We start from the raw sequence: 17,634 nt of genomic DNA, 5'->3' as shown, positions 1-17,634 counted from the left end.
TTGCCTCCGAACCGGTTAATCGAACCGGTATATGTGAAATCCGGAACCTAACCGTTATAGCCGACCCGAACCCGAACCAGAAAACGTTTCGGTTCGACGCTCTGCTTCTACCTGTGAGAAAGTGATAACGCAGAGAAAGCGTTAGAATGTCGGCTAATTTTATAATGGTATCATAACGAGTTGTCTTCTCTGTGACCTCAAGCTCTACCAATGTGTCTTAAGGTAAAACTGCACACAGTCTTATTCATACTTGCATGCTAATACCACGTTATATTAAACTTCCCTCAAACACGGTAAAAGCGTGTTCATGCTATTTCAAAGGTAGTCATGGTAGCTTCTTTCGATAGCAGTTTTGGAAATAAATCGAATGCACAGGGTCGAAAGGCACTGTCTCTTGTCAGTGGGCGTATATGGTAAGTTCACTAAACCGTTATTAAGATCGTTCAATGGAAGATTCTTGACGCGTATGGTGTGCGTTTTCCCAGTTTGAATTTCTTTACTTTTTTAAATCATGTTTGCACGATGCATACACAAGCGGGCTGCAAACACACGAACTGCTCAACCGTTCAAAATTTCCCAGCGGACGTGGTTACCCACCAAACTCCATGGCTGTATCAGACAGCCAGAATTGAACTCGCACCACAAGCACCGCAAGCGAATGGCGCTCGTCGAGCAAAGCCGGAACTAACGTCATTTTGCCGAGCAATAGAAGCCCAACGGGCGACTCAACGGGCCACCGCACGAACGTCCGAATCATGAGCATTCAGTTGAAGTCGGTTTCTTGGAGTGCACAGCAAACAGACCGCTCGGCTGCTCAGTGAATGCACCACTTGGAGCGTCAACTTCATGCGCCTGGCCCTGACATTATTAACCCGGCCGAGTGGCGCGTCTACGTTGCCTCAATAGATTACGTGCATTGAGAGAAGTCAATATCTGTAGGGGGTAATACGATTTGTTTACGTCTTTTGTCTCATTGTGTTGATAGCAGATGGAAACCGAGAAGCTACATGAGGATGTATAGGTATGCGTATAGTGCCATTTTTATTGGCACTCCCCTGGCTCTCTGTCAATATCATTCTAACATTGGTGGGTAGGTGTAATCGGAGTGCGGGATCAACGGCTGGGAAATCAAATAAATGCTGATGGAGAAATACCACTCGGTCACCACTGTATTGGGTTTGCCTACAATGTAATTCTCCATCAGAATGTCGAGTAATCACTAAGATTTTGCCATTTGTTTTCTCTATGGGTTTGTTTTCTCTATTTCTCGCTGTATAGAAACGTTACTATACGTTTGCTTAAATGCAGTCTCCTTCGCAATGAGTTACAGGTTAACTTATCTAAGATTTCCTATTTGCTGTTCAGAATATATTTAATAAACATTGGGCGAATATAAACCAACAACAAATATTGTTTTCAATAGACCTGAGGAAAAATGCAAACTCTTTAAATGTCTCCCATTTCTAGAAACGTGTTGCAACTGGGTGTTGGAGTTGGGTTCGGCAAATGTTTCGGATAATTTCTAGTTAGGGAACACAAATTCCACCAACTACGCTAAGACGGATGCACCAAAAAAAGAAAAAAAGAGAGGAAGAAGGAGTACGTTTCATGACGAATACTACCATACTATCTCAAGAAATCTCTCAGGAACTGAAAATTTTGCCTATCCGCCAGTTATACTCACTTCGGGGAGGGGGGGGGGAATGTTTATTAAGAAAAGAAAGCAAGAAAAGAAATGTTAGCCAGACAAAGAGCTGGCTTGCTATTCCAAAAGAAAAAAAAGGAAAAGTAATGGAGTAACACACACACACACATATATATATATATATATATATATATAAATAATGAAAAAAAAGTAGCCGGAGCTCTTTGGCTGCACGTATAGCATATGTTTGTAACTCAAACGTCGCCATGCCAGTACTGGACAGCTGTTTCGGCCTTGTTGGGCCATCGTCAGCAGTACGCAGGCAGGCAACGTTTGAGTGGATGGCGTCAGAAGGTCACGTAACACGTGATTCCTCCCGTCAGGGTGAGAAAACTCACCCACTGAAAGCCCAGTGCAAAGCCAGTGAAGTATAAAATGAAAAAAAAAAAAAAAAATAGCCGGAGCTCTTTTTTTTTTCATTTTTCATCAGTTTTGGGAGACAGAAGACGAAAGTAGGGGAAGTAACAAAGAAGGGGGTTTATTAAAACTTACAAATTATAAAAGTTAGGGAGGATGTCTACGTTACGGCGGAAGCTCCGCCTTCTTCGGGACAAAAGAGCTAAATGTGCTAAAAGAGCTAAATATATATATATATATATATATATATATATATATATATGCTGATGATTCAGGGGGTACGGATGGACACGTAAGTATATAAGTACAGAAGAGGTAAAGAAGGGATTCAGAAGCCTTGAGGGAGAGTTTAAAAAATTTATTACAACTAATTACGGGAGAGAACTAAGGTTTATTTACATGTTACAGGGGTCGACATTTCGGCGACAGCGTCGCCTTCCACAGGACGGCGGTCCTGTGGAAGGCGACGCTGTCGCCGAAACGTCGACCCCTGTAACATGTAAATAAACCTTAGTTCTCTCCCGTAATTAGTTGTAATAAATTTTTTAAACTCTCCCTCAAGGCTTCTGAATCTCTTCTTTACCTTTTCTGTACTTATATATATATATATATATATATATATATATAATACAATATACATATATATATATATATGTATGTATATACAGGGCGCTCACGCACAGATTTTTTTTAAATATATATAACACTTTTTCCAAGATGAAATCAATTGCAATATAGCATATGCTGAAGGGCACTCCCTAGCAGGGCATTAGCAAAGCCCAAAGGCAATGTCTTAATTAACTTTCATTAATTAACTTTTTAATTATAAAAGCTACAAAGTTGTCCCAATGAGAACATCTGTTCCTTTCGGTGACTTGATATCGTAGCCGTTTTCAGAACAAAAATCCGTTCGATAGATCGCCCGCAAAAAATTCGTGAAGGAACGCCATTTTTTTCTTTATTTTGTTCATTGCGCTTCTTAGAAGACGCGTATTTCCTTCATCCCCAAGGGCAGAGGGGGAAGGAGCCCAGTGCCGCCTCATGCGTCGAAGATGAGCTTTAACTTGCGGAAACAAAACAAAAACAAATGTATCGGATGACTCTATCGGAACTGGCCGTATCTTGGGTTGCATTTTCTGTTTCCTTTTAATCTTTTTCCAGGACGCGAGAGGCGATAGTGAAATGTGAAATGAACTTACAGGCGAGAAATTAGTTTTATTTTATTTCTGAACGTAATCCGCAGCTGCACTAATGCACTGTCCCAATGTTTCACGAGGGCTTGTATGCCAGCAGCGTAGAAATCCTTACCGGCGCGCAGAGAGTCGAACCGAACCCGAACCGGAAACCGTTATTAACCGTTATTTTTGGCCGAACCGGAACTGAACCCAACCGAAAGAGTCGATGCCATCTTGGAGCTGAACCGAAACTAAACCGGTAAAAAAATACCGGTTTCCCGTTCAAATAACGGTTCACACCAAATTAAGTGCGAAACTTTGGATGTTGTGCATGAACACAAAAACTATTTTTCGTATTTTTTCTTCATTTATTAGCTTCGTAGACATCGTCTTTCTTGCCGAAAAAGTCGTGCCCTGCAACAATGATTTGGATCCTCTTGAGTCACGAAATAGCAACAGATAGTAACTGAAAACTGCCAGGACTACTAACGTCTAAGACATACACATAAATATATATAAGAATTAAAGGTCAACAGGACATTAGGGACAGTTTTGTGTAGTAGTCATTAAATTACATATTATAATAATATACTAGTCAGAGTCAGCCATACACAGGCGCTGCATTTCAAGATCAGTCCGTTCGCAACAAAAACCTGGGAGGTGAAGGGAGGTGAAGTTACTGTCGTTCCGTTTAAAGCATTAAGTTTGCCGCGTGTCTAGGGTACTAGAAAGTAAAGCACCGGCGACACTCATGCTGGTCAGAATGAAAAGGACATGCCAAGTTGGCTTTCTTTGTGGATTTAAAATAAAAGAAGCAAAAACGACCATACTGACACACAGTATCTAAAACTCGCTAGTGGGTCTAAAATGAGTCGAACTCTCTCTTTGCACTTGCTTTGTCGCTAACGCCGAGCACGGCGGCGGTCAGTGCTGACACAATAACGTGCCCTTTACACATAAAGTCCCCGAGCTCACGGTCGCACCATTCCAATCCAACTACATACCATGAAGCGTCGTTATTTGATTAACGTGTATTCGCGATCCTGACTGGTAACGAATAATTTCAATTACTTAAATGACTTAGGCCAAGGTAGCAGGCTTGGTTGACAGATATTCCTGGTGAGATTCCGCTAACAACCCAGCGACCTGAGCTATGTGCGGGGAATGTCAACCCAAACCCTTCCATTCCAAAACCAATTCCTTCCAAACCAATTCATGGGTATGCTCTTCTTGTCACCGCTACTAATCTTGTCTTTCATGTCGCACAAACTCTTTCAAAATCCTGAACGACCACTGACGCCTTCCTACCCACTTCAAACACTGTAACACACACACACGGAAGCTTCCTTCTTTTAACCTGCCTGTTGTGCTTCATTCGCACCCGTCGTTCCTGAACCGGTTCGGGAGCGGAACCGTTTGGAAAGAACCGGTTTGAACCATTATAATTGCCTTCTGGACATGAACCGGATCCGAACCCTTATCGCCGAACCTAAACCCGAACCGGACCGTTAAACGTTTCGGTTCGACTCTCTGCAGGCGCGCAGCAGTCATGATCGGACCGCATTCTTGACCTCGTCGTCGCAGCTGAAGCGGCGGCCCCCAAGGAACGCCTTCAGTGGCCGAAAGAGATGGAAATCGCTGGGGGCGAGGTCTGAAGTGTAAGGGGGATGTGGCTGCAACTCCCAGCCAAGTTTCTGTAAGGTGCGTGTCGTGAGATGCGCGGTATGCGGGCGTGCATTGTCCTGTAGGAGGAGGACTCCTTTGGTGATGAGGCCCGGCCGCTTTTACTTCAGCGCCGTATGCACACCCCTGATAACCTGGCAGTAATATGCACTATGGATGGTGGTACCACTGGGCAGAAAATCAACATGAACAACGTCAGCCTTGTCCCAGAAAACCGTGGCCATCACCTTACCCGCAGACGTGGTGCTTCGGAACATCTTTGAGCTGGCAAGCCCGGATGCTTCCACTGTTTTGATGCGCGTTTAGACTCAGGAGTGAAATGCTATGCCACTCAAACGCTTTGCTGCGGCTAAGTGTATCGTGGCCATACTGAGCCTGAAGTCTTCTGTGAATTTCACATGACTTTACGCCTTCATTCACGAGAAACTTCATGACGATTCGCTGTTCGATGTGCGGGCTCACCTCGTTGTCGGCCATCTTGTCCAGCACGTGTCTTCTGTTTTGCACAAACTTTGGACCACCACGTGGTGAACGCAGAGGCCTGTCGCGTGTGAAAATGACGAAAAAGAAGTGGCGCGAGCCATTTGTACACTCAGGAGACAGAAAGTCCCGGTTTGACTTGAACACCCCTCGTATATACATATATGCAGTATATACAGTAATATATGAAGTAATACAGCTTTTACTAGGACGTGCGCTAGTTTTGTTATGCGCCGTCAATGCCTTCACTCATTCCATGTGTTCCTGACGTCTTCTAACCTGCTTGAACTCCTGTGACCTCAGAGCTGTTGCCATGAATGCGGAGATGTGTTCTCCACAGCATTTCATCTCCGGTAGCCGACCAGATGAACTACTATCCCATCATTTACGACGCACCCACGTGTGATATCTCATTTGCGTCTGTCATGTGTGTGTGTGTGTGCGAATGTGTATGCCTCATCTTTTTCATCGTCATCCCACTCATGTACTGACCCACAGGCACTGAGGTATGGTACCGCAATTGTTGCGGTGAATCACCTCATCCCATAATCATTCATGTAGTTGTTGTTGTTATGCGCTAAGCAATTTTTCGTCGTCCCCAATTTTTATGGTGCCCCCATCTTGCGGTGAAGCAACCAATATTTGATTGAGTAGCCCTTCCAACGTTTAGTTTTCATGAATAAGAAAATAAAAAGTGGCATATGTCGTTGAATAAGTTAATAGTGAGCAAGTGCTCGTATCGTCGTCTCTGTCCGTTTGTGTGCTGATTGTCACATAGTGTCCATTCACACGGTCCAACCTTAGACGGCACGCAAATGCAGGTTGTGTTGTGCAAACAGTGAAGCTACGGCGGTGCAGGTGGGGTACAGAAGTTGCAGGAGGGATAGCCACACGAGCGATTCTACCCGCAACTATCAGGCGCAACCTGTAAATCACTTGGCTGTTTCCCAGGAGATATCGAGCTACTGCAGTTGTGCGTCTTGTAACAATTCCTACGCGAAACTTCCGCTGAACTGCCTTCGTGAGTGCGAGGACGCGGGAGGCACGGCGATTCCCACAGCAGCTGTTTTGTTAATATGCTTAGTGCTGTATTGTAGTATTGTACGCAATGTATTTTTATATCACTTTATTGCAAACTGTCAATGTTATTATCAGTTCACCTAGACAACTGAAAAGATCCGGCAATTGATAAACATCGGTAAGGAAAGCTATTGGGCAACACTATAAACGGAAGTCGCCAGGGCAACAAGAGCTCAATATTTGGGAAATCATAAATATTTGAAGAGTCACAATATTTGTCGATGCGTTTTGAGACGGGAGAATCGCGTTGGGAGAAGAGGTCTTTCTCAGTTTTTCCATCAACACAGTATCAGTACGCAAAGCAGCAATTGCGATGAGTGAACGTGAAATAGCTGTTCCTTTCTAGCGCACTTTTGTGGATGATGACAATGACATCTTATAAGCATGGTCTTCACTATACGACGAGCCGAGATGTGAACTGTGCAAAAAGAACGCCGCTGGTGCAACTGCCTGTGCCTAAGCAGAGCTCAACCACTGCTGCATAAAAGTTGCAGCTATAGTTGCGCTACCTATATGACACCCCAGGAGTAACGCCAGTAAAGCGCTGCATGCTACTTACTCCGAAGCAATTAAAACAACGATTTTTCTCTGGAGGAGCTTTATCAAGCCACTTGCACGTACCTACCACACACACAAGGCTAAACAAGGTGTCACCTCCTATTACCCTTAATTAAACCCCTCCTTCCACCCCGGCGACTACCCTTCATCAGTCTTGCTCCGATCCCCACACCCTGTTGTATTTCTAGTGCAACCGATACAAGCCTGGACTATCGATGGTTTTATAACCAGGGCCGAGAGTTCACCCCAGCAAAACAGCCTCGCAACGTGGCGTAATCGCTCTCAGGCACGATAGGCTTCCCTTTTGTTAAGTGCTCGCCTGTCTTCCAGCGACGCTGTTTGCCCAAAACCATCTTTATTCTTAGGCTGCCTCCCCTCCCTCAGCGGCGCTGCATAATTCATGCAAGAAAATTGCCCTACTTCTAAGCTGTTTCCATGTATCACGGCGTGCAGAGGCGCTAAAGCTTGTCACCGAACAGACTCTCGTTCGCGTCAGCGTGAAGGGTACTTCCTTTGAAGCAGTTGGGGGAGCTCATGGGAGAAAAACGAGTTCGCCATGAGGAGAACGCTGAGCTCTAAACAATTAGTCAAAAAAACAAAACAAAGGATCATAATAAGGCCGCGTAATACGTGGAGATGTTGCCGGGACAACAAGTGGATAGGAGCAATTGGCCAGGGAAGGCACGGCTCTCAGTTAGGTCGCATATGTAGCTCGGAGAGGAAAGACAGTGTAACGTAGTGTAGATCGCCATCCGCGACAGTGCTCTTCTTGCCGAACCGCATGCAGATATTAACTATAGACCCATATGCACAGGCCCAGACCTATATCTTCATATTTTTCTTCTTTGTACCAACTGTAGAGGAGTACCACAACAGCGGATGAGGACAACAGCTGCGGGGTCTGCGCACAGCACGCAAACATCTTCTAAGTCGTGCAACGATTTTCATGCAGCTATGAACTGTAGGAATTGGCCACAATTTGCAGCTCAAGATATGGTCTAAAATACGTGCGTATGCAACACGTACCGGAAAATGAGACACGTCAAAAGCAACACTGAAGAAAGACGAAGTATATATGGCTAAGTAAAGAATATACTCTCTGACAAAACAGCATCAGACGAGTTTATTTATATGTAACAAACGTAAGTTTTACATCTCCTGCTACTAAACATGAGACCTGGGGTATGGACTCGAGGAAGAAAAGGAAAGGAAATGCACGCAGTGGAACTTTTGCAGACGGTCGAGTATCGCGCGGCACACCGCGCCCAAACCAAAGTTGAACAGACACTGACACGTGACTTGTTACGATTCTCAAAGTTACCATCATGCATATTTAAGGATACTGTAAAGCAGTAGACGTAGCAGTACTCTTACGTCAAATTTTTGTCCCAGTTGCAGTCACAGCCCACAGAAAACAAAAAGTGAAAACTGTGGGCCACAGTACCTTGCGTTGTTCATCAAGTACGGCGGTCAATCACTGGGTAAACACCTAGTAAACACGCGCAGTCCCAGCAGTACTGAATCTTTGAACAATATTGGTTGGTCATTGGAAGGATTGGTCCAATATTGGATCAGCTTTGCCAATGATCAGCCAATAATGGCTTCAGCATGCAAATATCGGTCCAAGATTGCCACTTACCAGCTTATGTTGGCTATAAGCAGGCAATATTGGCCTAATCTGGGACCTTTGGGACTATTGGCGTGCTGCTAGGGGTGCTATAACAAGGGGGGGGGGGGGGGGGGTCGCGTGGAACACCCTGCCATAAACGTCCCTGCGCCCACGGTTCCTGTGGTGCCGTCCATCTTCCGAGATGAGTTTTCGGCGCAGACCACAGGACTTCATGCAAGGGGGTGGCGCAATAATGCTATCGCGTTCAAAAAGTCGACTACGCGTCGGCTACGTAACCATCAGCAGCAGCAAACGGTTTCGGGGACAAATTGTTAGCAAATTAAAAGCAGTGAAGGGTAACGGTAACGGAAACAGAAACGGTATATTACCGAAATTGGAGATGGTAACGATAACGGAAACGCATACCACGGTCCTCCATTACCGGAAACAGGAACGGAAACGAATTTATCGTCCGGTATTGAATCCGGGTAATGGCTATTCCTGTTGTGCGATGACATTTGAGTGACTGTTCATTTTTTGCTTTTTTTATTTTGATGACTTCATTCCCTGCAATGCTCTAAATGGCCTATTAGGCCATTTGAAAAAGTTCCAGGGAGCAGAGCGCGCACTGGCAGGGCGTGCGGGGAAATGCTGTACAAACGACAGCGATTTGCTATCGTCTCCGATCGTCGTCGTCGTACTGGTGTATGCACCGTCGCTGTCGTTTTGCGCAACATTTCCCGGCATGCCCTCCCAGGGCGCGCGCTGTTCCATGGAACTTTTGAAAATGGCCTATTGGATCTCGAGGGTGCATCCCTCACTTACCACGCCCCAGTCCTCATAACTCCATGACATCAACACATGACTATACTCCACCATAGCACGAGGATGCCAGCCTATGATTTTTAGTTACTTATCTTGTACTTTTTTTTCTTTTCACTGTGGTCATGGCAGTATTATTTACTATTGAGAGCGTCCGCTTATGAATGCGACATTGGATGAAAGTTACGCTCGTCTTGAGTGCTGGGCTCCGAGTGACTGAAGACTGAAAACACGTTCCTACATATATATATACATTTTTTATCTTGCAACATGTGCGCATCCCAACGACGTAAAATTATTTGTATAGTGTGTACGCGTGACACCGAAGCAGCACTTGGGCAAAGTAGGGTGCTGATAGAGCCGGACGGGCTGTCCTCCCGCAGCTCTGTAACAACCGTTCCATTACCGGAAACAGTAACGGAAACGGAACGAATTGAAATGCCGGTATCAGAAACGGATAGCGGAAACGAAAATATAGCAGTAACGAAAATGGAAACGGTAACCAAAATACGTCCGTTATCCTTCCCTGATTAAAAGTGTTCTGTGACATCTATAACTTGTTGTGCTGCGTTTAGAATTAGCAGACTTTTAAACTGCGCCGCCAACGCAAGATTCCTTGTCTACTGCTTTGTGGTACATTCGAATTAAATTCGCAGCCAATTATTTAGAATTCTCTAGTCTTCGCTGCAGTGACGTCCTGCCTGTACTGTCGAGTCAAAGATTGTTATATAACACTTGCAAATTGCGTTTTACGATGTCGCGAAACAGTCCACGATCAGCCTTTATCCCGGTCTTTTATGTGGATCCCGCAGCCTAGTTACGTTCATGCTTACGTCACTGTGAAACCTGAACTGGAGGGGGTGAATGCGCCATTCGTTTTTTCTCGTTTATCTAAAAAACTATGACGCTCAGCTGGATGAAACCTTGAATTTCTCATCTACATGTAACTTACGGTGGAATACAGCTCTAATCTCAAACTTAATCGGCACCTCCGGGCCGTCCTTCTAATGATACCCGTGCCATCGCCCCTGAGAGGGACTGACATTCCTCAGATCAGTTGTGTTCCCCTTGCGACAAGTGTACCCCTTATGGTGACATCCTTTCATTTACTTGTGAAAATCTGGAACACATATGCAAGTCGCAGATCGTCAGGGGCGCCCGAACTTAGCAGGGAACGAATCAGTGACGACCACTTGGTAGCTTGCAGAAGAAACGACTCATTTATTTCGTATAGAAGAGATATAATTCCGGATAGCTTTAGGTTCGAATGACCCAACAACTAATTTTGCAGAAACAGTTGGAATCACTTCCACCATAAACAGTCACTGGCATGGCTGTAATCGCATTACGTACACGCCCTTATCCATTAAAAGCAGTAGCAACTTTTCAGGACTGCACTTGCGGTCTCAACTCTCGACCCCACACTAATGGCCAAATCCAGCCACGAACGCCATGCCTTAGAACTGCTGCTTACCTTCCTGGACGCCATAAGACGTAGGTCCCCACTGCGAAGCTCATCATTATAGTTTCATTATATTGCCGCGAGCGATGGGGTATGCTATCGTCAAAATACAGTATTGTGGTTGTTGAATCTTTGCAAAAACGTTGTCGAAATGACCCCGACAGCGCTCTCGGACATTCCCACCATCACGATCAGAATCGCCATCGCCGCTCCGATCATCACCGTCATCGCTCATCATCACTCATCATTGTCGTCACTCATATTAGACCCCCTAGCTATGGGGTAGCGTTCCACTCCTAGAGTGATAAACCTCCCAACTTCATCGTCAGAATATAATTGTTGTTGTTGTTGTTCTCGAAGTGAACAAACCGTCCGTCTCAATCAGTATAATTAGCTGCACCGGTAGCCACGGCAAGAATCCTTTCTTTTTTGTTCATTGCAATCCAATCTTGCAAAGTCCCCGCAGCACCGGTTTCAGAGAAAACTAGTTCGCCATAGACTTAATATTACGTGTCATCAGGTGAGCGCAAAGCTTTTAACCTTCTTTGTATAAATACAGAGAGGCGAGACAGAGGAGGACATTCGTTTCTCCTGGTTCCTGGTTTTGGACCGTATTTTCCTGGGTCCCTCTTGGTGTTCTCCCGTCGACGGGTTATTTATGAGGCAGTCGTTAAATTACGCAATTGGCTTCATCCGTGGTAATGGCAGCAGCAGTAATGCCTTCACGCAAGATCCACAACCATTACTACGGGAAGCTCAGACTGGGGATGGATGAGGCTCTGTACCGCCAGATTAGAGAACTTTTCTCCAACGAGGCAGTTGGGCTTCTTTACGAGTACGTTTTGCCCTCGCGTACTCAAAATGGCTTTCGTAATGAACTTTTTTTGCATATCAAATTATACTCGCTATAGGGTCTCAAGTGTGAGCGTAAAATAACGAAGAGGTGGAGAAAGGAAGAAAGGAAGGCAGACCGACAGACATTTGTCTTTGTCGCAATATCACATTTATGCTGGCTGCAGTGTGCACGCATGCACAGTTACCATGGCGAAAGTAAAGCGCTAGAAAAGGGCATGAAGCTCGGCCACTCGTGTAAGACCCTAACGGCGAAAGGTTAATTCGTGGGAGGCACAGATGAAATATCGTACCATGCAAACAGCTATAGGGACAATGCTAAAGTGTCCGCTTAGGCACCATGATCGCATAATTCAAACCCAGGTTCTGCGGAAGTACCTTTATTTCATGAGCCAACATAGCCCCGTCAGCCTGTGGATTGACCCGCTAACAGCAACGGACCGCTCGGCAGGCAGTATGGGAATTCCTCCGCCAAAAGAACATTGTGCCAGATTTCCCTGACGTTGGTTGTGTCTACGCCTATTTGTATTTATAGCCACATTTGTCTATGTTTCTGTATCTCCATGTATGTTTGTGCGCTAGGCTAGTTAGTGGAGAATAAAAATATCGAAACGATGGCCAAACTACGTTGGGCTTGTGTGCGTTTGTCTCTGGTCGCGCTCATGGACTCCTTGAAACCAATCATCTGTTGAGGATTATTTCTATAAGGTTTAGAGACAGATATTTGTGTTTTCATTTGGCTTGCTTATATTACCGGATCAAGTCACAGGCCTGTCGCCACAAAGGGATTTCCTGCGAAACGCAACATTAACTCTGTGCCTCCCACCTCCTTGCGGGCTTGACCTTATTCCCGCAACAGTTGAAAGCTGTCCATATAACTTAGACTGGCAACTATTTTCATTCTACCCAATACAATACAAATAAGAGTATATAGCTACTAAAAGGTTGTGGCAGCGCTACTCGACCCCTCAACGCTACTCTGCTTATCGGCTCTAATTGACTCCATCAGGAGCGGATCCAGGATTTTTGCAAGTGGGCCGGGCAGGTCTGGAAATAGTACCCCACATGGACTGCCTAAGATCAGTTCAAACAGATGAGTGAGAACGAGTGGCAGGGGTCAGGACATTCGGATCTGCGTGGCTCTCTTCTGATATATACCAACGGGGGCCAACCAGGTATTTTGATCTCTTCTGAAGCACGGATAATTCATTATTCATCTCATCACTCCAGCATGTTTGAATTTTTCCGGCTCTCTGAATGCTACGAAGACCGCTTTGTGCAGACAAAAATAGTCTTACCGTGATAGGAGCATACATTGACGAAAATGGTGGAAAACGAATCGAAGGAATGAAATCGCGACTCACGACTTGCGTCAATACAGAGTTGCCTTCGCGCCTGCAGACGCACCGGTGTGTGTTCCGTGCAGACCTCATTTGCAATGCAAACCTCTGCAACTTCAGAATGTAAGGAGAATGGAAGCAAACGAAACGAATACGAAACATGCACTTTGCATGTGATCTGATTCCACTCAATTTTCTTTCATGCGCATTGGGTTTGCGCTCGTTGTAAATGGAATTCCTTCTAACCATCCGAGAACTAGCTTGAGGAAATGTTCGAGTACTAGCTTGTTTGTCCATACTGATGAAAGAAGTACTAGCCATGTAAGACATTCCCTCAGAGAGAGATAACAAGAGGATGAGGGAAATTCTGACACATCTTATGCCCCAATGACAGTGACAGAGAGAGGAAAATCGAACGCGGATATGCAAATTTTCGATGTGCAAAACGTATATACGTCTATATAGTGCAAATAAAAAGAACAAATGGAAACACTTCGCCTAATCTGCAGCGAGTATTTTCCCCGGTTATCAAAATGTTCGTTAATTACACATGTGCCAAACCAAACAATCGCGGCAAAGTGTGCAAAGGACAATTCCGTGCGTCTCAAAATATTTCTGATATTACGTGATGAATCATTATATATATAATATAACTATAATTGGGGGTTTACGTCGCGAGACAACTGAGATCATAAGCGACGCCACAGCGGTCGGTCTGTGGATTGCTTTTGCACACCTGAGGGTTCTTTAACGTGCGATGAAAGCTCACCACACCCGTATTTAACGTCCCTCGCGGAAGACGGCGCGTCTAAGCAGCTTGTACCCTGTCACCAAGTTGCTGGCGTCCTCAGCCGGGTTGGAACCCACGATCCCGAGATCAGAAGGCGAACACGTTACCGACTGAGCCACCGAGGCTGGTTTATTTTTTAAAGCAACACTAATTATTGCAGAGTCTCGAATCCTTACAACAGAGTTCGGGCTGCAGGTCCGTGATATGAAACATTGAATAGCTCTTTGCCTAATGATTCAGAATCAATTATGAATCGTCTAGGTATAATGCAAAAAATCCTTCGTCGTGGTTTCTCTTATGAGCGCCAACTTTTGAAGCGACCATGAATTACTTGGTATTGATGTGGAAAAATGACGTATGTGTGCGCGCTTAAATGTTACGAGGCACTCGCTGCTTATTTCAATATTATGCAACTACAATATCTTTTGTTTGTTTGTTCATTATTCGTGCAATCTATCTTCAGCGTAAACAAATAATAAAACAATAACCAATCACGTTTTTTCCACTCCTAATCATTTTGTTATTTACGCGCGCTGCGCCCTTATATAGACTTGCCTCGGACTAACTCTAATGTATTTCGTTTCTGAGAGTCGTTCGTCCGAGAAGCTGCACAAGGCGTCCCAGAAAACATGTCACTGAATAATAATAATAATAATAATAATAACTGCGCCACCTAGAATCATGCGGTCAACGGTACTTGTTCTTACTAGGTTTTTGCCGCCTCCTGGAGTGAATGTCACTTAGCTTCACTTCATGCCAATTTTTACGAACTGATTTCGAAAATTGGCCAAGTGTCAGCCACCCTTCTGTCCTCCATGGTCTTGCTGATGCCGCCCTGCCTTCCAGAGCACTCGCATGGCTTACTGATTTTCTCCATGAACAGGAACTGTTCGTCCGCTCAAACCAGGGAGATACAGACCTTGTCACGTTAGCCCATGGGGTGCCCCAGGGGAGCGTTCTGAGACCCATCTTATTTAACATTGTTATGGCAGGAAAGTGGCTATATCCATCTATGCTGATGACATTTGTCTCTGGACCAGCGACAAATCCCGTGCTGCCGTCCAGCGACGCCTCCAACTCGCTCTCGACGCTATCCAGCAGTACCTGTCACTGGCGGGCTTGGACATCTCGGCGGAAAAGACAGTAATACTCCTTTTAAGAGGCGGAACATGCGGCCCTTCCAGCTTTCAGTTGCTGGCATATCATTGAAGTACGTACCTTACCATAGGCTCCTCTGTTTTACTGGTGATGCTGGGCTCTCTTGCCGGAAGCATATTGCAAGCTTGGAGATCAAGATCCACCGTTGAATTGCAGTGATCCTTCGCTTGGCAGTCATGGGATGGGGCAGATACACGAGCTCTCTGTTCGCCGTCCACAGGGATTTAGTTCGAGGGTCCTTCGCGTATCGTTTGCCGGTGCTTAATGGCCTCCTGACATCTTCAGTCCATACACTCTTAGAAATGAGCTTCACCGCATAGCACGCTCCTAGCAAACCGTCATCTCGAATGATATCGTTACCTGCATGCCCTGATTTGTTGAAAACGGATGGCGTACGCCTTTTTGTGACAATTATGAACAGCATAAGTGTCACAAAAAGGCGTACGCCTCCCGTTTGCAACAAATCAGGACAGATAACGATATCATTCGAGATGATGGTTGGCTAGGAGCGTGCTATGCGGTGAAGTTCATTTCTAAGAGTGTAGGCTGCATTGCCTCGTGTGCGCGAAGTCTTCGTGCGAAGTGTGCCTCGTGGCGCGAAGCCATCGTGTGTGCCTTCGCATCTCAGAGCAGCAGAGACCCGAGCAGTTATTTCTGAAGCGAAGGAGACCCCGCCTGACGTCCTTCGCTACGGTGAGACCTGCCGATATTTCCTCCGCCTCTTATCCCATCATCGGCGGCACCCGCTCGTATCGAAGATCTTTAGACGCAAGCATTGCAAGGTCCGCCCGGTTATTGCTCAGCTGAAGCCTAGCGTTCAACCAACCAGCCAACTAACCAGAATTAGCCAACCAGCATTCCGAATGATATAGTTGTGTGTCCTGATTTGTTCAAAGAGAGTGGTCCCTATCTGAGGCATGCATAATGAATCCCGATAGGCGCCCCCTCTCATTTTCAACAACTCAGGACACATAATGATATCTTTCGGGACGATGGTTTCCTAGGAGCGTGATATGTGGTAAGGTTCTTTTTAACGGTGCGGGATCATGGTTTCCCTCTCCCAACTTCAAGAACTGTCACTTTTTCTACTATCCATCAGTGGGCTGGGTTTAGCAACCTCCTTTCTTCAGACTGAGAACGAGGGCGCTCAAATTGTCGTCAAGTTCTGTGCAGGCTCTGTGCGGTCCGAAAAGCATGACGTTCGGCTATTTTTTCCGATTTTCCGCGCCAGGTGTGAGCAGCCTGTTGTAAACGCACGATACTCTCATGGCTTCGCGCACAGAGGAAAAAAAAATATCAGCAAAGTCCTCAAGCCTAAAGGTCGTCTTCCATTGCCCGTACAAGCATTCAAAAATTATCCCGACGGTAAACCACCCACCAAAAGCTCTGTTCTGCATTGTAAAACATCACAACAAGTTCGTTCCTTGCATAAACATTGTTGTTTTTTATCTCTTGACCTGTGACAAGCGGTATATACAGGTTGTCCACCAACCATGATAGAAATTCATAGTAAAAAACGTAGGCCCCGGAGAGACATGCGGTCAAGGGATTTTTTTCTGCCAATAACTTTTGCCACATATTGCTAACATTTTTATTTCATTTCAATTGACGGAAAGTTGATTTCTTGAATTGAACTCCGAAATTTCCCAAGGCAACCTAACGTTTTCTTTGCGGAAATGGGTTCCCCGTGGTCATTTTACTCAGTATAGCACACGATCCCACTCGTAATGCAATGGCAATTGCCGAAATAAATTCCCCGAAAATCCGTGGAAATGAGCCCTTGGCTCTGCCTCTTTTTTGACGGCTCGTAGTTTGAGAGCAAAGCTGCGAAGAAAGGAGGTTACATTGACACGCCACACGAGGAGGGAAAGGGTTACAAGCCTTACCCACAGAACAAACACGCGCGGTGAGTGCCGGAATCAGAGCTATCTTATCAAAAATGAGGTCACCCGACGGCTTGTAACCCTTTCTCCCCTCGTGTGGCGTGTCAGTGTAACCTCCTTGCTTCGCAGCTTTGCTCTCAAACTACGAGCCGTCAAAAAAGAGGCGGAGCCATGGGCTCATTTCCACGGATTTTCGGCGAATTTATTTCGGCAATTGCCATTGCATTACGAGTGGGATTATGTGCTATACTGAGTAAAATGACCACGGGAAACCCGTTTCCGCAAAGAAAACGTTAGGTTGCCTTGGAAAATTTCGAAGTTCAATTCAAGAAATTAACTTTCCGTCAATTGAAATGAAATAAAAATGTTAGCAATATGTGGCAAAAGTTATTGGCAGAAAAAAATCCCTCGACCGCATGTCTCTCCGGGGCCTACGTTTTTTACTATGAATTTCTATCATGGTTGGTGCACCACCCTGTATGCCAAACCTAACTATGTCTCAACAACCGACTTCGCCAGCACAAACGTAGACATGGAATTTGCCTCCTACGACATGTTGCTTTCTCGAAAGGCGCACCTCAATTCCTGTTCAGCGTGTCTTTAAGAATGCAATGGCATTGTGAAAGCATCCTTGGCTTCCCCGGCGATTGGAAACCACGTTCGTTGACATCTCTGTCTTT

General features: G+C 45.4%; 1 pseudogene; it reads right to left on the bottom strand.

The window, feature by feature from the left end:
- LOC135384642 (nephrin-like) overlaps positions 1 to 17,634 on the bottom strand; it is a 602,775-nt pseudogene that overhangs the window by 513,490 nt on the left and 71,651 nt on the right.

The sequence above is a fragment of the Ornithodoros turicata genome, chromosome 2, assembly GCF_037126465.1.
Source record: "Ornithodoros turicata isolate Travis chromosome 2, ASM3712646v1, whole genome shotgun sequence".
Taxonomy (NCBI): Eukaryota; Metazoa; Arthropoda; class Arachnida; order Ixodida; family Argasidae; genus Ornithodoros; species Ornithodoros turicata.
The sequence above is the reverse complement of the archived record's forward strand: the minus strand, read 5'-3'. Positions and strand labels throughout refer to the sequence as shown.